The 25,446-nt window shown below is 44.0% G+C and overlaps 1 long non-coding RNA gene across 4 annotated transcripts in view; it reads right to left on the bottom strand.

The window, feature by feature from the left end:
• The window catches only part of LOC132207766 (uncharacterized), a 404,921-nt gene extending 381,908 nt beyond the window's left edge, over positions 1 to 23,013 (bottom strand). For all 4 annotated transcript variants that reach the window (XR_009443788.1, XR_009443789.1, XR_009443790.1 and 1 more), the window contains exon 1: positions 22,430 to 23,013. This is a non-coding gene — a long non-coding RNA (uncharacterized LOC132207766). The remainder of the gene's footprint in view (positions 1 to 22,429) is intronic.
• Positions 23,014 to 25,446: the final 2,433 nt, after the last annotated feature.

Here is a 25,446-nt window from a genome sequence, read left to right as displayed (position 1 = left end):
GTTCGTTGAATAGATTTGGAGTAAAAAGTTCATCTTGTTAAGGGTGATTGTTGGATTGCTGGAAAAACCTGATTGGCTCTTCAATGCTCTTTGAGCAAAAGAAAACTGCAATTGTTACATAATAAAGTGTGGAGCTGGGTGAACACAGCAGGCCAAGCAGCACCTCAGGAGCAAAAAGCTGACGTTTCGGGCCTAGACCCTTCATCAGAAAAATGGTCTCAGCCCGATGAAGGTTCCAGGCCCGAAACGTCAGCTTTTGTGCTCCTGAGATGCTGCTTGGACTGCTGTGTTCATCCAGCTTCACACCTTGTTATCTCAGATTCTCCAGCATCTGCAGTTCTCGTTATCTCTGATGCAATTGTTACATCGTCTGATTTCAATGTGACTCTAGAGCTGACTCTTAACAGGACTTTTGAAATGGTTTAGAAGCCATGGAGGCAGTTTCAAAACCATCTCCTCAAAACTCATGGGCAATGAATGCAAGCCTTATCTCCCATTCTGTGTAAGAATTTAACTCAATCTCATTCCTTGGGACCCCTGCTGGACGTTAATGTGTGATGTGTCTAATCTCAGGCTGAATGGTGTTATCGTTACAATTTTCTTTTATTCATGGCATGTGCTCGCTGCTGACTTGACCAGCATTTATTGCCCATCCCTAAATACCTTGTAGAAGGTGATGGTGAACTGCCATCCGGAACCACTGCAGTTCTTGCGTAGACGAATCCGACAATGCTGCTAGGAAGGGAGTTCTAGGAATTTGACCCAGTGAGACTGAAGGAAGAGCAGTATATTTCCAAGTCAAGATGGTGAGTGGCTTAGACGGGGACTTGCATGTGCAGATGTTCCCTTGTGTCTACTGTCCTTATCCTTCTAGATAGTAGGGGTCATAGGTGTAGAAGGTGTGTGCTGGAGCAACCTTAGTGAATTTACGCAGTGCATCCTGTAGATGGTACACACTGCTCCATCTTTGTGTCAATGGTAAATGGAGTTCATGTTGAAGGTGGTGATTCTGATGCCATCAAGCAGGCTGCTTTGTCCTGGATGGTGTAAAGCTTCATGTGTGTTGCTGGGGAGCTGTATCCACCCAGGCAAGCAGATAGTATTCTATCGCACTCCTGAACTGAGCCTCACAGATGGTGGTCAGGCACTGGCAGAGGGCATGAGGTGAGTTACTCACTGCAGAATTCCCAGCCTCTGATCTGTTTTTATAGTCACAATATTTACATAGCTGGTCCACGTCCAATTTCTAGTTAATGATATCACTCGGGATGTTGATCGTGAGGGATTCAGTGACGGTAATATCATTGATTTTTCAGGGGTAATGGTTAGATTTTCACTTATTGGAGATGGTCATTCCTGACACTTGTGTGGCGCCCACACTACTTGCCATTTACTTACCGAGAGTGGACCTTGTCCAGGTCTTGCTGCAAATGGGCATTTCAGTATCTGGAGCATTACAAATGCTGCTCAACAGTGTGTAATCATCAGCAAACATCCCACCTATGACCTTAGAATGGAAGGATATCCTCAATGTGAAAATGGGACTCGAGGAGCTCTTGTCTTAAACTAGATACAGGTTATTACACGACAGTAACCAAGTAAAAGTTGCATTGGAATGATAAACATTGTTTCAAACATTATGAGCAAGTCTTAGAAGGTAGAAACATCTCCTTTGAGATCCAGACCCATTCTCACGGCCCAGGTCCTTATGACATGACATTATCATAATAGGGGAAGCTTAATCAACACTGACTCTTTTGGAACTAAACATAGTGATTCCTGAATGGATTGAGCAGCACTCACGAAATAAAAGTGAGGAACTACTTCTTTGCCTCTGGATTCTTTGCAATGAAATGGGAATTAATTAAATACCAAGGTGTGGTCACTGTCCATCTGTCCCAGCAGAACGGGCCAGAATTTCAAGAATTTCAGTGAAAATGTCATGATTCAAAAAAATTACATTGTGCATATCTTTGATAAAACTATCCACAAGGGGAAGTAGATCCACAATCTGTTCACCATTTTTGGTTCAGTTTATCATATGAATGAACATAGAACATAGAACATTACAGCACAGGCAGTTCGGCCTTCGATGCTGTGCTGACCTGTCATACCGATCTCAAGCCCATCTAAACTACACTATTCCATGTACGTCCATATGCTTGTCCAATGATGACTTAAATGTACCTAAAGTTGGCGAATCTACTACCGTTGCGGGCAAAGCATTCCATTCCCTTACTACTCTCTGAGTAAAGAAACTACCTCTGACATCTGTCCTATATCTTTCACCGCTCAACTTAAAGCTATGCCCCCCGTGCTCGCTGTCACCATCCTTGGAAAAAGGCTCTCCCTATCTACCCTGTCTAACCCTCTGATTATTTTATATGTTTCAATTAAGTCCCCTCTCAACCTTCTTCTCTCTGACGAAAACAGCCTCAAGTCCCTCAGCCTTTCCTCGTAAGACCTTCCCTCCATACGAGGCAACATCCTAGTAAATCTCCTCTGCACCCTTTCCTAAGCTTCCACATCCTTCTTCTAATGTGGTGACCAGAACTGCACACAATACTCCAAGTGCGGCCGCACCAGAGTTTTGTACAGCTGCAGCATAACCTCTTGGTTCCGGAACTCGATCCCTCTGTTAATTAAAGCTTCAACACTGTGTGCCTTCTTAACACCCCTGTCAACCTGGGTGGCAACTTTCAAGGATCTGTGTACATGGACACCGAGATCTCTCTGCTCATCTACACTACTAAGAATCTTAGCCCAGTACTTTGCATTCCGGTTTCTCCTACCCAAGTGCATCACCTTACACTTGTCCACGTTAAACTCCATTTGCCACCTCTCAGCCCAGCTCTGCAGCTTATCTATGTCTCTCTGTAACCTACAACATCCTTCTTCACGATCCACAACTCCACCGACCTTAGTGTCGTCTGCAAATTTACTAACCCATCCTTCTACGCCCTCATCCAAGTCATTTATAAAAATGACAAACAACAGTGGACCCAACACCGACCCTTGCGGTACACCACTAGTTACTGGACTCTAGGATGAACATTTCCCATCAACCACCACCCTCTGTCTTCTTTCAGCAAGCTAATTTCCGATCCAAACTGCTATATCTCCCACAATTCCATTCCTCTGCATTTTGTACAATAGTCTGTTTTGGGGACCCTTATCGAACGCCTTGCTGAAATCCATAGACTCCACACTAACCGGTTTACTCTCATCTACCTGTTTGGTCACCTTCTCAAAGAACTCAATAAGGTTTGTGAGGCACGACCTACCCTTCACAAAACCGTGCTGACTATCTCTGATCAAATTATTCTTTTCTAGATGATTATAAATCCTGTCCCTTAGAACCTTTTCCAACACTTTACCAACAACTGAGGTAAGGCTCACTGGCCGATAATTACCAGGGTTGTCTCTACTCCCCTTCTTGAACAGGGGAACCACAATTGCTATCCTCCAATCATCTGGCACTATTCCTGTAGACAATGACAATTAAAGATCAATGCCAAAGGCTCGGCAATCTCCTCCCTGGCTTCCCAGAGGATCCTAGGATAAATTCCATCCGGCCCAGGGGTCTTATCTATCTTCACACTCTGTAGGATTTCTCATACCTCTTCCTTGTGAACCTCAATCCCACCTAGTCTAGTAGCCTGTATCTCAGTATTCTCCTCGACAACATTGTCGTTTTCGAGAGCGAATACTGTCAAAAAATATTCATTTAGTGCTTCCCCTATCTGCTCTGATTCCAGACACAACTTCCCACGACTATCCTTGATTGGCCCTAATCTTACTCTCGTCATTCTTTTATTCCTTAAGTACCTATAGAAAGCCTTAGGGTTTACCCTGATCCTATCCGCCAGCAACTTCTCTTGTCTCCTCCTGGCTCTTCTGAGCTCTCTCTTTAGATCTTTCCTGGCTACCTTGTAACCCTCAAGCACCCTAACTGAGCCTTCACATCTCATCCTAACATAAAGTGTGAAGCTGGATGAACACAACAGGCCAAGTAGCATCTCAGGAGCACAAAAGCTGACGTTTCAGGCCTAGACCCTTCATCTAGACCCTTCATTTTACGCCTGAAACATCAGCTTTTATGCTCCTGAGATGCTGCTTGGCCTGCTGTGTTCATCCAGCTTCACACTTTGTTATCTTGGATTCTCCACCATCTGCAGTTCCCATTATCACTCATCCTAACATAAGCCTTCTTCTTCCTCTTGACCAGAGATTTCACTTCCTTCGTAAAACACAGCTCCCACGCTCTATAGCTTCCTCCCTGCCTGACAGGTACATACTTATCGAGGACACACAGGAACTTTTCTTTGAATAAGCTCCACATTTCTAATGTGCCCATCCCCTGCGGTTTCCTTCCCCATCCTATGCTCCCTAAATCTTGCCTAATCTCATCGTAATTGCCTTTCCCCTAGCTGGAACTCTTGCCCAGTGGCATACACCTATCCCTTTCCATCACTAAAGTAAACATAACAGAATTGTGATCGCCATCACCAAAGTGCTCACCTACTTCCAAATCTAACAGCTGGCCGGGCTCATTACCCAGTACCAAATCTAATGTGGCATCGCCCCTTGTTGGCCTGTCTACATACTGTGTCAGGAAGCCCTCCTGCACACACTGGACAAAAACTGACCCATCTATAGAACTCAAGCTATAGTGTTCCCAGTCAATATTTGGAAAGTTGAAGTCCCCCATGACAACTACCCTGTCTCTCTCACTCCTATCGAGAATCATCTTTGCTATCCTTTCCTCTACATATCTGGGACTATTCGGAGACCTATAGAAAACTCCCAACAGGGTGACCTCTCCTTTCCTGTTTCTAACCTCAGCCCATACTACCTCAGTTGACGAGTCTCCAAACATCCTTTCTGCAACTGTAATACTGTCCTTGACCAACAATGCCACACCTCCCCCTCTTTTACCGTCTTTTCTGCTCTTACTGAAACATCTAAATCCCGGAACCTGCAACAACCATTCCTGTCCCTGCTCTATCCATGTCTCTGAAATGGCCACAACATCGAAGTCCCAGGTACTAACCCATGCTGCAAGTTCACCCACCATATTCCGGACGCTCCTGGCATTGAAGCAGACACACTTCAAACCAACTGCTTGCTTGCCGGTGCCGTCTTGCGTCCCTGAAACTTTATTTTGGACCTCCCTACTCTCAACCTTTTCTATGCTTGAACTACAATTTTGGTTCACATCCCCCTGCTGAATTAGCTTAAACCCACCTGTATAGCCTTAGTGAATTTCCCCCCCAGGATATCGGTACCCCTCTGGTTCAGGTGAAGACCATCTTGCTTGTAGAGGTCCCACCCACCCGAGAAAGACCCCCAATTATTCAAGAATCCAAAACCCTCTTTCCTGCACCATCCCTGTAGCCACATGTTCAACTCCTCTCTCTCCCTAGCACGTGGCACGGGCAACAAACCAGAGACAACAACTCTGTTCATCCTAGCTCTAAGCTTCCATCCTAGCTCCATGAATTTCTGCCTTAAATCCCCATCACTCTTCCTACCTATGTCGTAGGTGCCTATGTGGACCACGACTTGGGGCTGCTCCCCCTCCCCCTTAAGGATCCCAGAAACATGATCAGAGACATCACGCACCCTGGCACCTGGGAGGCAACACACCAACCATGAATCTCACTTGTACCCACAGAACCTCCGATCTGTCCCCCTAACTATGGAGTCCCCAATGACTACTGCTCTGTTTCTCTTCCTCCTTCCCTTCTGAGCAGCAAGGACAGACTCTGTGCCAGAGACCTGTGCCCTGCTGCTTTCCCCTGGTAAGTCGTCCCCCCCAACAGTATCTAAAACGGTATACTTATTGTTGAGGGGAATGGCCATAGGGGATCCCTGCTCTGCCTGCCGGTTCCCCTACCGGCCCCTGAATGTAACCCATCTGCCTTTTTCTTGTACCTGAGGAGTGACTGCCTCCCTGGAACTCCTCCCAATAACCCCCTCTGCCTCCCAAATGATCCGAAGTTCATCCAGCTCCAGCTCCAGTTCCCTAACGCGGTTTTCAAGGAGCTGGAGTTGGGTGCACTTCCCACAGATGTAGTCAGCAGGGACACTAGTGGTGACCCTTAGCTCCCACATTCTGCAGGAGGAGCATTCAACTGCCCTGACCTCCGTTCCCATTATTCTAAATTCCCAAAGAGACTGTTTAAAAATAAAGAATAAAAAATAAACTAGTTACCTTCTGTCGCACAGAAACTTTTTTTTTGGTTCGAGGAGGAGGATGGGTGGGAGACACTACCCGAGTAGTGTTTCGGGTAATGCAACCACACAAATATATTCATATAAATATTATATATATGTAATATATAAAATATTATATGTATAAATATTATATACACAAATATAAATTAGTACATATATTTTCTCATTAGGTTTACCCATACAACGAATTATCTTGGTTAATAGTGACTATGTAGAGTGTTTAAAGGAGTTTAAATTGCTTACTCCCTGTGAACAATGTCCACAAGCATTCATCAAATGCCACTTTAAACAGAAACACATGAGTTAACCACAATAATAGTGAAAACAATGCAAGGTCCAATGGCTGGAATATTGAACTCTCATGTTAATGAAATAATAACTTACAACTAGCAGCAGCTAACCACTATTTCACAATACACAGTTCGAATGAGAAACACTCCACTTTCCATAGTGGAGAACAAATTTAAAACAACCATTGATCCAACTTTGTCCACGAAGACATTCTACGAATTCGGGAAATGTTTTCTGTGTGGTGTATTCCTGAGGAAGTTGATGCTAATAATGAAGCATCATTTCACTGAACTCTTGAACTTCCTGGTACGGTTACAGCCAGGAAACGTACAGATTTATCACCAATGCAGCACAGCAGGACAAGAAATGAGAATTGTTACGATTCCAGCTGCTTCAGCAAGTGGAATAGTCAAACCCCAGAATAAAACCTGCCTCGCTAGATCTTTTTCCCCTTTGTCAAACCTTGTGGTCTTTCACTGAAACATAAGCACATCAGACTACAGATTAGATTTTACCAATAAAACAGAAGTTTATTACATTGAAGAAATAAAATAAACCAAAATATCAAATAAAGCAGTTTCAAAAATTTCAGAACACATTGCAAAAGAAAGTTACCCATGAGAACTTTCCCCTTGACGACTCACAAACTTAAAGCTTAGCCTTCCTCAGTTTTTTCATAGTCTGCAGAATTCTAACAAAATACTCGGGGTCTGAAAGATTCACAAATAATAACCCTTACTCTGAGACAACTTATTCCTTTAACTGTTCTAAACAATCGCCTTTTCTGGAGAGACTGTGCTTAATTCTGAAGTCAATGCTTAACAAACAGAGCTTGCAGTACAGAAACAGGCTCATGATGTTATCTATGTTTCACACAAGACTCTTTCTACCCCTTTTTAACCCTACCATCCCCTTTACCTCATGTGCTCCTCTAGCTTCCTCTTAAAAAGTATCTGTGCTATCATTTCAGCCACTCTTCCTGGTTCAAATTTTAACCACTTTCTGGGCAAAGTTGCTTCTCCTGAGTTTCCTGTTAGATTTATTAGAGGCTATGTAGCATCTATATTAATAAAACATTCTTCTATCTGGTCTCAAGAATGAAGCTCCAATAATAGAATTACGAGGTGTGAAGATTTGATAGAGTATAAAACTTGTGCTCTTTCCCCAACATTTTCCACTGAGGAATGAACAAGGAGAGTTCAAGAGCATCCCTGTTACATCCATTGATCAGGAGACTAAAATATCCATTAAACATTCAGTAGGCATTCCACAGCAGTAACACTGATCATATTGTAGTATTCCTCAGAGAGTTTCATGACTGGTTCACTGAGAAGCAATCTTGGCTGAGGTTTCTCAGTGGATATTATTCAGAATAAAGCGACATGTTGCCTTCGGCTGTATTGGAAAGCTGCTGGTAATGGAACTGTTGAAAGCATTCACACCTTTTCTGGATCCATCTTTTATTCCTGTACTTATCTCATTGCTACACTTTGTGCGCTTTACAAAAGCATTTCCTTTGTCATTTAAAACAATGCAGTCTCTGTCTCTGTAACTTCTATCTCTGTCTAATTTTACATTGTTGCATTTTTCTTTATTCATTCACAAGATGAGGGCGTCACTGGTCAGGCAGCATTTATTGCCCATCCCTTATTGCCCAGAGGGCAGTTAAGAGTCAACCACATTGCTGTGGGTCTGGAGTCACATGTAGGGCAGACCAGGTAAGGAATGCAGAGATAATGGGAACTGCAGATGCTGGAGATTCCAAGATAATAAAATGTGAGGCTGGATGACATCCAGCCTCACATTTTATTATCTCGGTAAGGAATGCAGTTTTCTTTCCTAAAGGACATCAGTGAACCTAGACAGGTTTTTCCAACAATCGACAATGGATTCACGGCCATCATTAGATTGTTAATTCCAAATATTTATTGTATTCAAATTCTACCATCTGCCGTGGTGGGTTTCGAACCCAGGTCCCCAAAACATTACTTGGGTTTCTGGATTAACAGTCCAGCGATAATATCACGAGACCATCGCCCCTCCTCCAACTTTTAGCTGCCTAGGCCCGAATCTCTGGAATTCCCTTCCCATGCCCCTCCATTTTCACTCTTTCCTCCTTAAAGCTGCCTTTTTGGCAATACTTTATGTCACTTGTCCTAATAACTACCGATTTGTAATTAAATACACTCAGTGTGGATTTGTTCACGGGTGATCACGTCTGGGTAGTACAACAGCAAAATACTGCAAATGCTGGCAATCTAAAGTAAGACCAAAACACGCTGGAAATATTCAGCACAATGGACCTATCTTTGGACTTCTGATGACAGGTTAATGAAACATTAATTCTGTTTCTCTGTCCACAGACGCTGCCAGACCTTCTGAGCAGTTCTGGGATTTTCTGATTTCATTTGTGTCTGATGAACTTGATTCTATATTTGAATTGCAGGATTCATAGAATCCCTACAGGGTGCAAGCAGGCGATTCATCCCATCAAGTCAACACCAACCCTCCAAACAGCGTCCCATCCAATACATCCCCTATCCTATCCCTGTAACCCTTCATCTCCAATGGCTAATCCACCTAATCTACACGTCCCTGCACACTATGGGTAATTTCGCATAGGCAATTTAGCATGGCCAATCCACCTACCCTCCACATCTTTGGACTGTGGAAGGAAACCAGAGCACCTGGAGGAAGCCCACACAGGCATGGTGAGAGTGTGCAAACTCCGCACAGACAGTCTCCTGAGGCTGGAATCAAACCCTGATCCCTGGTGCTGTGAGTCAGCAGTTCTAACCACAGAGTCACTATGCCGCACCAATTTGAATTGGTGTTAAAGAGGGTCAAGGAGAGTAGAGCATTTGATGCAGCTTACGTAGGTTTCAAGGTGGCTTTGGACTAGTTCCCACATGATGAATTGGTCAAAACAGAAGGTGGTGATGGAATCTGAGGGAAAGTAGCAAATGGAACAAAATAAACTCAGTGACTGCAGACAAAGGGTAATGCTCACTGTAGTTGTAGTTGAAAGGTCATTTCTATTGGGATTCCACAGGGTTCAGTATTGGGTCCTTTCCCTTTCATGGTAGATAGCAAAGAAGCAAACTTAAGTGCAGGGGGCACCATTAAAAATTTGCAGATGATAGACTAAAAATGAGTGCATGGTTGATAAAGAGGAAGAAAGCTGCAGACTTGGAATATAGTAACAATGGGCTGATCGGTTAACAGAAAGGGACAAATAGAATTTAATCTGCCGGAATGTGCAGTAAGGCATTTGGGGAGGGCAAACTAGTCAATAGGATACACAATAAATGATACAATACTGATCAGCTTAGAGGCACAGCGTATGTTTCCAGATACGGGGGAGGGGGGGGTAGCAATGAGCAGCACATGGTTTGCAACTCTATCAGCTACAAGTTCCCCTCCAAGTCATACTCTCAACTCAACTGGGGTCAGAACCAAGTATAATCTATCCTAGAAATGGAGACTGTTCAGAGTGGCTAAGGAAATAAGCTATTTTTGTGAAAGGGTGTAGTTAGTGAAACTTCCAGAGCTGGAATGTCTGGAGAGAACCGTGTGGATTAGTAAAACACTGAGGAAGTCTAAACTCTCAGTTGTGTGAATGGTGAAGGAGGAAGACCCCACAATTTGAGGGACAGAAACTGAGCAGAAGCAGTTAAATCTAACATGCAGATTTGATAGAGAAAGAAAACCGCTCCAGATTGTTAAGTAACTGTAAAGTGACTGTTTTAGGGAGTACATGGGATGCTGTTTTGTTGTGTTTTGCAACCTTTCAAACTGTGTTATATAGTTAGTTTGGTTTGCTTTATTGTATTTTACTTTCTTTAGTGCAATGAACTGTTTTATTGTTAAAACCAAATGTGCAGCTTTGTGTGCTTATGTTTCAGTGAAAGGCTGCCACACTAAATTGAAGAAAAATTGATAATCAAGTCAGATTTCATTCTAGGATGTGGCCTGGCTTGTAACAACAGCAGCTGGAATCATAGCACCAGCAAAAGAAGAATAAACGAAAAAACTTTGTTGGGAGCAGACTGTATAGTTTTCGACATTGCAGAAGAGAAAGAGGACTAACAGAGGTGCTTCTGATCCGGAAGGGAAACAACCAATGATTCTGTTGTGCACATTATTTGCCCAAAGACAAGCATTGAATACAAGTTAATTGTGCCCTTGGACACAGCACTGTTTTAGTAGGATATGAAATTTCACTTTAGAATCCATTTTCACTCGCAAATATTGATTGGGAGCACTATTTAATAAAGTGAATTTCTTCAACATCTTCAGAGCTGCATGTTTATCATTCGTATACATGGGAAATCTCAAATTCATTTTGCAGTTACATGAAAATAATGTACAAGGAAAGGAATTTAAACTCAGTATTTTGCACTTCAATTGAGCACAGGCCTTACTCATAAAAATCTCATCTCCTGAATCCCTCTCCAGAATTGATTAACAATGGATACTATATTCATTACAGACAGTATAGGAGATTTTCCGTGTTGTAGCCCATTCCGAAATCTAGGCAAAGCTTCTTGGCGCCTCGCTGCAGGAGTTAAAGATCTGGGGAAATTGCTACATCTTACATCCCTGCCTAGGGGATGCTTCAACATCATTTCCTAAGATAACCACATGTCCATATACATGTTTTCATATTGGGGAGGTCTAAACAGGACACAAACACCTCCAAGGGTATGCCAGCTGACGCCTACATTGAAAGCGTAATACTGAGAATGCTGGAAATCTGAAATAACAGCAAGCGCTGGAGAAACTCAACAGGCCTGGCAGAATTTATGGAGAGAAAAAGGCCGAATTTTACTGTCAGCTATACATCAGTGACTAATACTATTTATTTCAGAGGAAAGGTGACCGGACCTGAAGCCTTAACTTTGATTTCTCTTCACAAATGCTGCCCAGACCGGCTGAGCTTTTTCAGCAACTTCTGTTTTTTGTCTCTTATTTACAGCATCCACAGTTCTTTTGGTTTTTAACACTATTTATTTCTTGAGTTGTAAGGTTTTTGGATTTAAGTTCTTGCCCACTGAGGTGAAAGCTATATCAAGCCCATGTAGTATGGTAGTAAAGGGATGGTGCACTGACTGTGGGGCTGCCTTATGGATGTGTGGTTAAACATTAAACATTCAGTAGGCATTCCACAGCAGTAACACTGATCATATTGTAGTATTCCTCAGAGAGTTTCATGACTGATTCACTGAGAAGCAATCTTGGCTGAGGTTTCAGAATAAAGCAACATGTTGCCTTCGGCTGTATTGGAAAGCTGCTGGTAATGGAACTGTTGAAAGCATTCACACCTTTTCTGGATCCACCTTTTATTCCTGTACTTATCTCATTGCTACACTTTTTGCGCTTTACAAAAGCATTTCCTTTGTCATTTAAAACAATGCAGTCTCCGTCTCTGTAACTTGATCTCTTGTTTAGAACAGTTAAAGTATTTTGTTAGAATTCTGCAGACTATGAAAATACTGAGGAAGGCTAAGCTTTAAGTTTGAGAGTAGTCAAGGGGAAAGTTCTCATGGGTAACTTTCTTTTGCAATGTGTTCTGAAATTTTTGAAACTGCTATATTTGATATTTTGGTTTATTTTATTTCTTCAATGTAATAAACTTCTGTTTTATTGGTAAAATCTAATCTGTAGTCTGATGTGCTTATGTTTCAGTGAAAGACCACAAGGTTTGACAAAGGGGAAAAAGATCTAGCGAGGCAGGTTTTATTCTGGGGTTTGACTATTCCACTTGCTGAAGCAGCTGGAATCGTAACAATTCTCATTTCTTGTCCTGCTGTGCTGCATTGGTGATAAATCTGTACCTTTGTTTGCTCTCCCAGGTGGAAGTAAAAAAAATCACATGGTATTCTTTAGAGGAAAAATAGGTGAGATCTCACTGGAATCAACATTGCTAAAAGTGATTATCAGGTCATTATCACATTACAGTTTGTGGGAGCTCATGCAAGTAAATTTACTGTTTGTAGGAACTTATGTAAATACATTCTCTATGTTACAGCAGTGACTACACTTTGTCTGTTTCAAAGCACTTTGGTTTGTCCTTATTGGGGAATATCAATCAAGTCTGAATCCTATTTATGTGTGTTTGGAACTCGGTCAGTGAGTTATAAATGTTCAGTTTAATTTTATGCTTAAAGCAATAATTAATTAACTACCGGATTATCCATTCCCCTTTCCCAATTTAACATAGAAACAGAGAAAATTGGACTGGGAGTAGGCCATTCAGTTCTTGAGCCTGCTCCACCATAAAATATGAGCATGCCTGCTCATTCCTGTTCCTGCTTTCTCCCCATATTCTTTGATCTCTTTAGCTCGAAGAACAATATCTAACTCTGTCTTAAAAATATTCAATGATAGAAAATTCCACTGGCTCACCATTCTCTTGGCGAAGACATTTCTCCTCATCTTCGTTCTACTGTGCATCCTTAGTCTGTGACCTTTGGTTCTGCAATCTCCAGTCATGAGGAACACCCTTCTTCACTTACCCTCTCTGATACTCTCCAGCTGTGTGACTTGAATCCACAACCTTTTGACTCAATGGTGATATTTCTACTAAGCCAATACAGTAACAATGGAATCTGTCATGTACCTTCACATCACAGCTATTTCTTTTCTCCATGACTTCATCTTGATTGGCAGCTTGTAAACAGTCAGCACCATACAATACTAGCATAGTAAGTGGCTCCCTACACTCAGAATAGAGAATCTCGAATGAGGATGCAAGTAGATGCCTTAAAGTGGATGCTCCAACTGGAATCTACAAGATACAGTGCAGTAACGCAACAACATTTCTTCAAAGGTTTCTCCAGAACCCACAACATCTACCAACCAGCAGGGCAAGGACAGCAGGCACATGGGGGCATCACTTCTCAGTTTCCCTCCAATCTTCGGATGTACACACAATCCTGACATGAAAATGTTGCCATTCCATCATCTTTACTGATTGAGAATTCTGCAGCTCCCTCCTTATCATCGCTTTGGGAATACTGTGGTTTTGGAAGGCAGCTCAGGAGCATCTGCTCATGAGCAATTAATGCTGGCCCCGTATCAGTGATGCCCACATTCAATAAATAAATAATATTTTAAAAAGAGGCATTCAGAATGAATCACCTCTCTTGCCACCCACTTTGCCAATAGTGTTTCTAGGCCAACCCAAGCAGCACAATGAAAGCAAGATGCTCTGAGGCAGGAGGAATGAAGTAGTTTAAAATGGGAAATATTTGCAGTGGTGCAGAGAAAAGACTGGCAAGTGGGGCAGATCAGAAATCTCTTTCCGCCAGTCAACCCAGGCATAATGGATTGAATGGACTCATTCTGTGCTGTACAATTTTATGATTTTAACCATTGTGGAAAGTGGATGGCAAAGCACAAAGCCATCTATACAAAGTCTAAGTGCTTCAACAAGCAGCTAGGCTGCCACGTTACTTTCTGATTTATTGTGCAATTCCATTTCTTTGGTTTAATAGCTTTTTTAAAAAATAAATCTGTATGTACTTACAATGTGTTCTGCAAAACCCACAGCAATTGCTATTCGCCTTCCTTGAAGTTATAAGCAGTTTTACGACAAGGTACGAGAGGCAAGCAAAATCAATAAGGCCATACAAAGCAACTAATTCTGTTCAGGCCAGCATTCATTTCCTCAATCTGAATACACCTTTTACTTTCCCTCACCATGATACAGTACATTCCACATGCACCCACAAAAAAACTATTCATTTCCTGAGTTAGATGCTATAACACTTAAAAGACACTTAGAATCGTACATGAACAGGAAAGATTTGGAGAGTTATGGACCAGGAGCAGGCAGGTGGGACTAGTTTAGCTCGAAAATATGTTTGGCACGGGCTGGTTTGACTGAAGAGTCTGTTTCCATGCTGTATGATTCTATGACTCTGTTTCTCAAGCAGTTCTCAGAAATATTATAAAAAGATTGAATCTAAAATGAGAAGAACAAAAGGTACTCATATACTCCTTTTTCCTCTCTCCAAGTTTAATAAGTGACACCCAGAAAAAAAGAGTCACAATTTTGGCTATTTGATCTGAGCTTACAAGCTAAGAGATTCTGGACAGCAGCAGGAAGAGGGGTCAACCTATGTGCAGTTGGATGATGGATGTTAGAACGGAATATAGGAACATGTCATTTGAGAGCAACAGAAAGCCATTCAGCCCTTTAACTCTGCTCCACCATCCAGTGGCTGATCTGCTTGTGGACTCAAGCCCCTCTGTCCCTTTTCCCCAAGCCCTCGTCTCCCACATCTATCAAAAAACCATCTAACTCAACCTAGAATAAAGTCAATGGTACAGCCGCCAATACTTTTTGGGGAAGAGAATTCCACAGACCCATACCCCTCTGATGGAAATCCTCCTCGTCTCCATCATAGAAAGAAGACCTCCTGTTCTTAAATTGTACCCCCTTTTTTGAGATTCCCTCACGAGAGGAAACATTTTCCCTGTACACAATGTATCAAGTCCCCTCAGGATTTTATATATTGCCATAGGATCAATTCTCATTCTTCTAAGTTCCAACTGGTACAGATCCAACCTTTCCTCACAGGAGAACCCTATCTTCCCAGGAACAGGTCACAGAGTGGTGTCACAGAATGGCTGCCAACAAACCACAACCGATGTATGAGGGTGGCATAAGACAGACAGAATTGGCACACCATGACAGCAGGTCTCCTGGCAGGAGCGGCTACAAGCAGCAGCTTAATAAGAAGGTGCACTCACTATCTACTGGCAAGTTTCTGAAAATTTGCTCCGAGTGAGTGAATGAGAGCAGGCTGCACAGTGTGGTGTTTACACCATTTTCCTTTCACTCACTATACAGATCAATCATTGGATATGAAACCTTTGAAGAGCAGGTGTGCATGCTGGAATGGATAGAGATAGAGGAAGCTGATGTGCTGAAAATTTTGTCAAACATTAAGATTGACAAGTCGCCAGGCCCGGACCAGATTTGTCCTCGGCTGCTTTGGGAAGCGAGAAATGCAATTGCTTCGCCACTTGCGAAGATCTTTGCATCCTCGCTCTCCACTGGAGTCGTACCTGAGGACTGGAGAGAGGCAAATGTAATTCCTCTCTTCAAGAAAGGAAATAGGGAAATCCCCGGCAATTATAGACCAGTAAGTCTCACGTCTGTCGTCTGCAAGGTGTTAGAAAGGATTCTGAGGGATAAGATTTATGACCATCTGGAAGAGCATGGCTTGATCAAATACAGTCAACACGGCTTTGTGAGGGGTAGGTCATGCCTTACAAACCTTAGAGTTTTTTGAGGATGTGACTAGAAAAGTTGATGAGGGTCGAGCTGTGGATGTGGTGTATATGGATTTCAGCAAGGCATTTGATAAGGTTCCCCATGGTAGGCTCATTCAGAAGGTCAGGAGGAATGGGATACAGGGGAACTTAGCAGCTTGGATACAGAATTGGCTGGCCAACAGAAGACAGCGAGTGGTATTCGAAGGAAAATATTCTGCCTGGAAGTCAGTGGTGAGTGGGGTTCCACAGGGCTCTGTCCTTGGGCCTCTACTGTTTGTAATTTTTATTAATGACTTGGACGAGGGGATTGAAGGATGGGTCAGCAAGTTTGCAGACGACACAAAGGTCGGAGGTGTCGTTGACAGTGTAGAGGGCTGTTGTAGGCTGCAGCGGGACATTGACAGGATGCAGAGATGGGCTGAGAGGTGGCAGATGGAGTTCAACCTGGATAAATGCGAGGTGATGCATTTTGGAAGGTCGAATTTGAAAGCTGAGTACAGGATTAAGGATAGGATTCTTGGCAGCGTGGAGGAACAGAGGGATCTTGGTGTGCAGATACATAGATCCCTTAAAATGGCCACCCAAGTGGACAGGGTTGTTAAGAAAGCATATGGTGTTTTGGCTTTCATTAACAGGGGGATTGAGTTTAAGAGTCGTGAGATCTTGTTGCAGCTCTATAAAACTTTGGTTAGACCGCACTTGGAATACTGCGTCCAGTTCTGGGCGCCCTATTATAGGAAAGATGTGGATGCTTTGGAGAGGGTTCAGAGGAGGTTTACCAGGATGCTGTCTGGACTGGAGGGCTTATCTTATGAAGAGAGGTTGACTGAGCTCGGTCTCTTTTCATTGGAGAAAAGGAGGAGGAGAGGGGACCTAATTGAGGTATACAAGATAATGAGAGGCATAGATAGAGTTGATAGCCAGAGACTATTTCCCAGGGCAGAAATGGCTAGCACGAGGGGTCATAGTTTTAAGCTGGTTGGTGGAAAGTATAGAGGGGATGTCAGAGGCAGGTTCTTTACGCAGAGAGTTGTGAGAGCATGGAATGCGTTGCCAGCAGCAGTTGTGGAAGCAAGGTCATTGGGGTCATTTAAGAGACTGCTGGACATGTATATGGTCACAGAAATTTGAGGGTGCATACATGAGGATCAATGGTCGGCACAACATTGTGGGCTGAAGGGCCTGTTCTGTGCTGTACTGTTCTATGTTCTATGTTCTATGTTCTATATTAGCTGCAGCTCAGTGGGTTTCACTCCAACCGTTAAGACAGAATGTCATTGTTCAAGTCAGGATCTATAGACCTGAGAAGAAAATCTAGGCTAACATACCCAGTGCTCCATTGTTGGAGGTGCTGACCTTTGGATGATACCATTCGAACCAACACTCTACCCTTGGAAATTGTGGCTTCAGGTGTCTAGTTGTTATTTATTTCATAAATACTCGTATTCCCTCTCAGGTAATATAATGCCTCTGTTGTCAAGCAGAGTTATCCTGGTGTTTTGGTCAATACTAAGCTCTGAACTGATATTACTGAAGGGGTTTTCTGGTCACTGTGATGTTGCCGTTTGTGAGATCTCACTGTGCACAAATGGACTGCCGTGTTTCCACATTACGACAGTGACTCCAATTCTCAACTATTCTCTTGGCCAGAAGTTGTTTGGGATATCCTAAAGCTGTGAAATGCACAATGTTAAGAAAGAAAGCCTTCTCTTTCTTCCCTTTCATGACCTCAGGACATTCCAAAGCACTTTACAGCCAATGAAGTATTTTGGCAGTCATCAGTTGGTAATACAGAACTTGAAAAATATACATTTTGATTATCCTTTTCATCTTGCACTTATTGGGGCAATTTGCAAGAAGTGACGGGAAAAGCTGTACACAAAGAGAGTGCTGATTCATTTGGAAGTGGAACCACATCAATATTTAGGAACAGGTACAGCAAATGGTTGAAGTAAAGATGAATAAAGCAATTACAGTGGACTCTGAGGTGTTTCCACAGGGAAAACACCAGGACTCACTTCTTATTTACTGTAATAGTTGATCCTTTTACATTGTATTTGATGTGAATTGTCCTGTTAAGTGCAAGTTGAAAAACTGTAGCAAAATATGCCTTTTCTCAGCAGTATGCATATTTTGGAAGTGTAGTCACTATTGCAATGTCAGGAAATGCAGCAGTCAATTTAGGCACAGCAAGCTGCTACAGTTAACAAAGCAACAGCGAGAAAAATTCATTCCCTCCACCAGTGATGGGAAGTAGCAGCTGTGCACATCATCGACAAAATCCCCTGCATAAATTCACCAAGGCTCTTTAGAAACCAACACTTTCATAAATACTACCATCTAGAAGGATAAGGGCAGCAAATTTATGGGAATACCACCACCTGCAAGTTGCCCTCCAAGCCATGGTTCAAGAAGGCAGCTCACCAACACCTTGTCAAGGGCAGCTATGAGTGGGCAATAAATACTGGCCAGCCAGCAGCAGCTCCATTCTAAGAATGAATACAAAAAAACCCCAGGTAATTTATTCAGTGCCAGTTCTTCCTTTCTTTCATGACTATTTAAAGTCTCTATTGATGGTATAACTAAAGCAGCACAAGCCCTTGTTTCCAACTGCTGCATCAAACACATAGAGTTCAAAATGTGCAACCAGAATTAATGACTGAACAGGCAGCCAAGTCAATATTTAGGAATAGGTTAAGCAAGTGGTCAAAGTAAGGATGAATAAAGCATTCACTGGAACAGAGTGGGCACATGGGATTAAGACTCATGTCCATGTAGAGGGTAAAATCTTTATACAAAAACGTTGGTTAGAGTGAGTGGCAACTGTTTGCCTTTATTCACGTCTTTAATGGATTCTAAGGCATGTCTCAGAAACTGATACTGCAATAACAAGTAGATAGTAGCAAGGGGAAGAGGTAGGTTTTCATCAGACTGATGCTCTATGTCATTAGCGAAACTTCTGGAAGAGCTTTACATTCTACTTCAATATTCAAAGGGGAGACCAAAACCTCTCCAAAGTAACGCCACTGATTATATCAAATGATTATATCAAATATCACAAGGTACACACACACACAGTATCCATATTGTAATTTCCACGTCATTTTCACTGTGATTGTGTTGAAGGTCAAAAGGCATGGAACTGTCACAGCAAACCTCAAACTGCTGAAGTCTGGCAGAAATCCAAGAATCATCCCAACTGAAATAAAATGCACCTTTCAATCTGTAAAGACATGTCACAGCACAGGAGTTGACATAGGTGCAGTTGGAATTTTGAATTTTATCATTAAGAGAATAAAAATGTCTCATGATTTTAATTTGTCAGACCAACTTGCAGAGAAATCACGTACTACACATCTGGCATGATAGTAAAATAACAGTGGGGCACATAGATGCTCTACAATAGAGATAACAAGGTGTAGAGCTGGATGTACACAGCAGGCCAAGCAACATCAGAGGAGCAGGAAGGCTGATGTTTCAAGCCAAGACCCTTCTTCAGAAATCTTTGACATGATTTTGGAGTATCGTGGAAATTTGCAGCAATGGAAGGAGAGCATTTGGCCCAGCGCATCTTTGCCAGCCAAATTAAAACTATCAAGTTGAATCCTGTTTTCCAGCTCTTGGCCCTCTACAGTAATGTTAGTTCAAATACAGATCCACGTTATTTTTAAACTCTAGCAGCTTTTATGTCTTCAGTTGCAAAACTTTATGGACCCTCTCGACACTCTTCTAAATATTTTGTCCCATCCTCTCCTAAAAACACTGCTTCGTGTTTTTGGCTGCAAAGTAAGTGGCCACAGTCTCAGCCAAGAAACCAATCAGTCAGTACCTTGTATTATCATGGGAGGTGGAGACAGAACACTGGGCTTAGCCAGGATCTGTACTTCCATTAGCATTGCACACACCACACAGAGTTCCCAATTTAATTAAGAAAAGTTCTAATTATGTGGATTATGCTGGCAAAGTCACCATTTTATTGCCCATTTTTATGAACTATTTGCTATACTACTTCAGAAGGCAAGTCAGGGTCAACTGCCTCAGGGCTGAATTACACAAGACTCTGGGTTCCCCACCTCTTTGACTAAAAGCACAGAGGTGGGGAAGTCTGCCAAGCTCTGCAACCATCTGATGGGTTGATTGCTCCGCTTCCACATGAAGATGTCCTGCCTCAGAGAGATTCAGGCCAGTAAGAGATTGGCAGCATTCCAGCACTGGTACTGGTATTACATTACTGGTATTGCACTTGGGACTTGGACAATTGTTCCAGATTCAGCTCACCAAGTGAGAAGAATTGGTAGGCCCTAGTGAGGATATGTTCGGGAGTTGGGGTGTTGTCAGAATTTTGAAGACTGGTGATAAGCAAGGCATTACATATGATCCCCTAATGGGAGCATGGGCTAATTTAGAAGAGACAGTCACCATCTGCCACCCAACCCTCAAACCCAGCCCCAACACAGCTACCTGCTGGGTATTTGGCGTTAGGCCTCTCCAGCCATTTAAATCCCAATGATACCGCACCCTCCCACCTCGACTTATTGTCTAATAACAACAGCATGTATGCATCTTGCATTGGTAAAAGTAAAATGTCTCACAATATTTCATAGGAGGAATGATCTAATCAAACGTGACACTGGCGATATCAACACAGGTAACCGCTCTGGTATTTTATAACCAATAATGTAAAGGAGAACATGGTCGGGGGGGGCGGGGTGGTAAAGGAGTGGTGAGGTTTATGGAAGAAATTCCAGAGCTTAAGGCATTGTCAGCTGAAGGCATGGTCACCAATTATGGAGCACCAATAGACACGAAGACAGACTTTGTGAAGCATGGAGATTTTCATTATCTGTCCCAAGGAAAATAGCATCATCATCACAGATATGATCATTATTGGTAAACATTGATACAGTGTTGCATTCAGTCAGTGAACTTAGAGAACCAATAGAGAGAAATCCAACAAATGCACAGGCCACACATTCAAAATCTGAACTCAACAGGGATCATGAGGTCAAAGGGAGAGTCAACCCACAAAGGTTCTCAACACCAGAGAATAAGCCAGAAAATTACAAATCAAAGTATTGTGTGTGACATGATAAATCAGTAAGAAACTATTTTTAAAGGGACATGGTGTCTTCTCCTGAAAGACTTCCACTGCATCCAACAATTGGAGTCTTGTAGAACACAACTACAGCAGCTCTTCATAACTGGATAGCAGAGCAGCGCATCTCCAGACTATGACAGAATCTCATCCTGGCAAATAATGCTTTTAGTTTATTCCATCATCCTTAATCACAATATGTTTTACTCATGTAGGAGCAAGTCACATCAAAATAAATTAACATTTTCCCACGATTTACTCACAGCGTACCCTTCAAATCCCATTATTCTTTTATTTTTAACAAAATATCTGGAGTGAAGCTTCAAGCAAATATAGAACTGAATAAGATTCCCCCTCCCACATTGTGGCGTACATTATCAAGTTTCCAGTTAAGCGATACATAAATGTTTCAGAAATCCTCACTGTGCCTTGTTCGGAAAGGGTTGCCTTTTCCTCCTCCTTGCGGCCAGGATAGCTGGGAGAGACATCACTCCTGCGTCTCAGACAATCTTTCCGAAAATACTGTTATTACTACATCATAGATCAGCCAGCTCGAGGTCTCCCCCGTTTAATCCTGGTTAATTTTAGAATTGAAATCTATCAATTAAAGCGTCTCCCAGCAAAACTGCTTCTAATTACCAGATCTGCAGCATCTATTGCTTTGTCATCAACAGGCACTTGTCAGCCCATCAATCAAGGGGTTAAATTTAAAATAGCCCCGGTTGTTTGGGGCGTGCGAGCCAGTGAGCATCCGGCAGTAAGGGAACAGCGTCAGAGGGCTGCAAGCTAACGGGGTCCGAATCATGTTGCCAAACCACTGCCCGGGTGTGGAGTCACTGCATTTGTCACATCCAAGTCCCCCCTCACGTCTCTAGGCTCTCTTTGCAACACAGCAACAAAAACCTGCACAGAGTGGGTCAAACAAGATCTCCAGTTTGCACTTCCTCAGAAGCGAGACTCTGAGCTATTACCTTCTTGACAGCTTTCCACTAGAATTAGCTGTTTAACCATCTTAGTCACTGGCCTGATATTCTCTGGTCGGGCACTTTTTTTGCCGAAACAGAACAGTGCAAACCTCCAGAACCACCTTTCTCCTTCTACTAACTGATTCTGTGCGTTGTATCTCAACCGTGGATTCGCTACAAACCATCTGCAATCTCTTGCCCGGTTGAGAGGGAATCTAGGATTCCCAGTATTGACCTTATCAATCCTCAACGTTCAATCTGCGCTGTTAGGAGCAGAAAGCGCCGGCTTGTGAAGCTCAGGGATGCAGGGGAGCTGTCTGAGGGAGAGAGAACGCACTATTCAGGCTACTGCTACATTCCCACCGATTGCACTGTGTCAAGAGTCGCTAACAGCATCGGTCAAGATAGGAGAGCCCATATTGAACAACAGACCAAACTCCCTCCCCTCCTACTCCACAATAACAGGACATTTGCAAAACACACACACACACACAAAAAAACGCAGGCACATTCACATCAGCCAATGGAACGGTGTGTAAAGGGTACTCACTCGCTTTGCGTTGTTTCGGCCTTTGCAACAGCTTCTGCACTGCAGCTACATCTTCGGTTTTGACAGCTTGCAGTAATTCCTGATCTTTCCCCATGGCTTGTTGATGTATGTGTGTGTGTGTGTGTTTATGTGCGTGTTTTTATATCCGATGCATCTTACGTTTTAGGAGCTGAAGCGAGAGAGAGAGAGACACACACACACAGAGAGGGAGGAAGACTATGCCTGGCAGTGTGTGTGCATAGAGGCAGGGACAGGAGGAGAACTACCGATGGGTGAAAGGCAGAGACAGCCTCGTCTCTTGTATCACAAACCAAAACAGCTCTCTCTCCCAACATAATAAAATGTGAGGCTGGATGAGCACAGCAGGCCAAGCAGCATCTGAGGAGCACAAAAGCTGACGTTGCGGGCCAAGAACCTTCATCAGAGAGGGGGGTGGGGAGAGGGAACTGGAATAAACAGGGATGGGGAGGCGGAACGAAGATGGAGAGTAAAGAAGATAGGTGGAGAGAGTATAGGTGGGGAGGGGATAGGTCAGTCCAGGGGAGACGGACAGGTCAAGGAGGTGGGATGAGGTTAGTCGGTAGATGGGGGTGCGGCTTGGGGTGGGAGGAAGGGATGGGTGAGAGGAAGAACCGGTTAGGGAGGCAGAGACAGGTTGGACTGGTTTTGGGATGCAGTGGGGTGGGGGGGAAGAGCTGGGCTGGTTGTGTGGTGCAGTGGGGGGAGGGGACGAACTGGGCTGGTTGAGGGATGCAGTTGGGGAAGGGGAGATTTCGCATCCCTCAACCAGCCCAGTTCGTCCCCTCCCCCCACTGCACCACACAACCAGCCCAGCTCTTCCCCCCGACCCACGGCATCCCAAAACCAGTCCAACCTGTCTCTGCCTCCCTCACCGGTTCTTCCTCTCACCCATCCCTTCCTCCCACCCCAAGCCGCACCCCCATCTACCGACTAACCTCATCCCACCTCCTTGACCTGTCCGTCTTCCCTGGACTGACCTCTCCCCTCCCTACCTCCCAATCTATACTCTCTCCACCTATCTTCTTTACTCTCCATCTTCGGTCCGCCTCCCCCTCTCTCCCTATTTATTCCAGTTCCCTCCCCCCATCCCCCTCTCTGATGAAGGGTCTCGGCCCGAAACGTTAGCTTTTGTGCTCCTGAGATGCTGCTTGGCCTGCTGTGCTCATCCAGCCTCACATTTTATTATCTTGGAATTCTCCAGCATCTGCAGTTCCCATTATCTCAGCTCTCTCTCCCCTTCCCCACCCCGGATTATTGCAAATAAAAAGGACAACACAAAATCCTCCTTGCTGTCCTCCCCCGAGAGCCTGGTGGCTGCACTAAGTACACAGCGGCGATGCCATGGTTCTTCAGTCCGTCCTCACTCCCATCGCATTTCGCAGCCGCTGCCTTACGCTCTCTCTCTCTCTCCACAAGAGCTGAGATCTGCTTTCAATGCTCCTACCCTGCCGCATGGCGGAGGAAGATTGTACAGGAGCCAAATCATCACATCCTCTCATACCAAATAGGGCAGATCCTGGGACAAGGCAGGTTTATTTCTGGAAGCGCTCTTAAAGGAAACTCCTACCAAAGAGTGCGTGTTGGGGGTGGGGTGGGGTGGGAAAGGGGTGGAACTAATCCTTTTAAAATCTCTGGTTTGGAACCATTTTCTGAAAATAACACCGCTTTACTTTCTAACATCCCGCTAATCCTTCCCACCATTGCAATATCTGTATTTACTGGTCGATGGACAAGAATTGAACAGGTGAAACTGCACATTTAAACATTATGCTCGTCACAATATTAACTGATGGAAATGGATGCTGTAACTTCAACTTGGCCGGGACTGTTCCAAACTCTCTATCATCCTGGATTAAGAACTGCAAGGTGATGCAGCGTTGGTACCTGGTCCCTTTTCACTGGGGGTTGCCAACCTGCTGTCTCAGGAGTCAGCATAACATTTGGCGATTGCAATTTTACGCTGCAAATAGCGCCAATTTGAAAATAATACCGGCGTCTCCGGAAGTGAATTAAACTTGGACAAGAAGCAAATGCGGCTTCCATCAATCATTCCACCCGCCACCACAGCCCTCTCCCACTTCTTACGCCCCTTCAATTATACTTAACACACAAATACAGCTCAATTCCGATTAGCACGTCTCGTTATTTTTTCACTTCCCTTCCCCGCCATGTTAACCAGTTATCACTGAGCACTAACGCCCTTGACCGCGTCTCCCGCATTTCCCGCGACACATCCCTCACACCCCGCCCCCGCCACAACCGCCCCAAGAGGATCCCCCTCGTTCTCACACACCACCCTACCAACCTCCGGATACAACGCATTATCCTCCGACACTTTCGCCATTTCCAATCCGACCCCACCACCCAAGACATTTTTCCATCCCCTCCCCTGTCTGCTTTCCGGAGAGACCACTCTCTCCGTGACTCCCTTGTTCGCTCCACACTGCCCTCCAACCCCACCACACCCGGCACCTTCCCCTGCAACCGCAGGAACTGCTACACTTGTCCCCACACCTCCTCCCTCACCCTCATCCCAGGCCCCAAGATGACATGCCACATTAAGCAGAGGTTCACCTGCACATCTGCCAATGTGGTATACTGCATCCACTGTACCCGGTGCAGCTTCCTCTACATTGGGGAAACCAAGCGGAGGCTTGGGGACCGCTTTGCAGAACACCTCCGCTCAGTTCGCAACAAACAACTGCACCTCCCAGTCGCAAACCATTTCCACTCCCCCTCCCATTCTCTTGATGACATGTCCATCATGGGCCTCCTGCACTGCCACAATGATGCCACCCGAAGGTTGCAGGAACAGCAACTCATATTCCGCCTGGGAACCCTGCAGCCATATGGTATCAATGTGGACTTCACCAGTTTCAAAATCTCCCCTTCCCCTACTGCATCCCTAAACCAGCCCAGTTCATCCCCTCCCCCCACTGCACCACACAACCAGCCCAGCTCTTCCCCCCCACCCACTGCATCCCAAAACCAGTCCA

The sequence above is a fragment of the Stegostoma tigrinum genome, unplaced genomic scaffold, assembly GCF_030684315.1.
Source record: "Stegostoma tigrinum isolate sSteTig4 unplaced genomic scaffold, sSteTig4.hap1 scaffold_151, whole genome shotgun sequence".
Lineage (NCBI taxonomy): Eukaryota > Metazoa > Chordata > Chondrichthyes > Orectolobiformes > Stegostomatidae > Stegostoma > Stegostoma tigrinum.
This window is presented reverse-complemented; position numbering and strand designations above follow the sequence as displayed.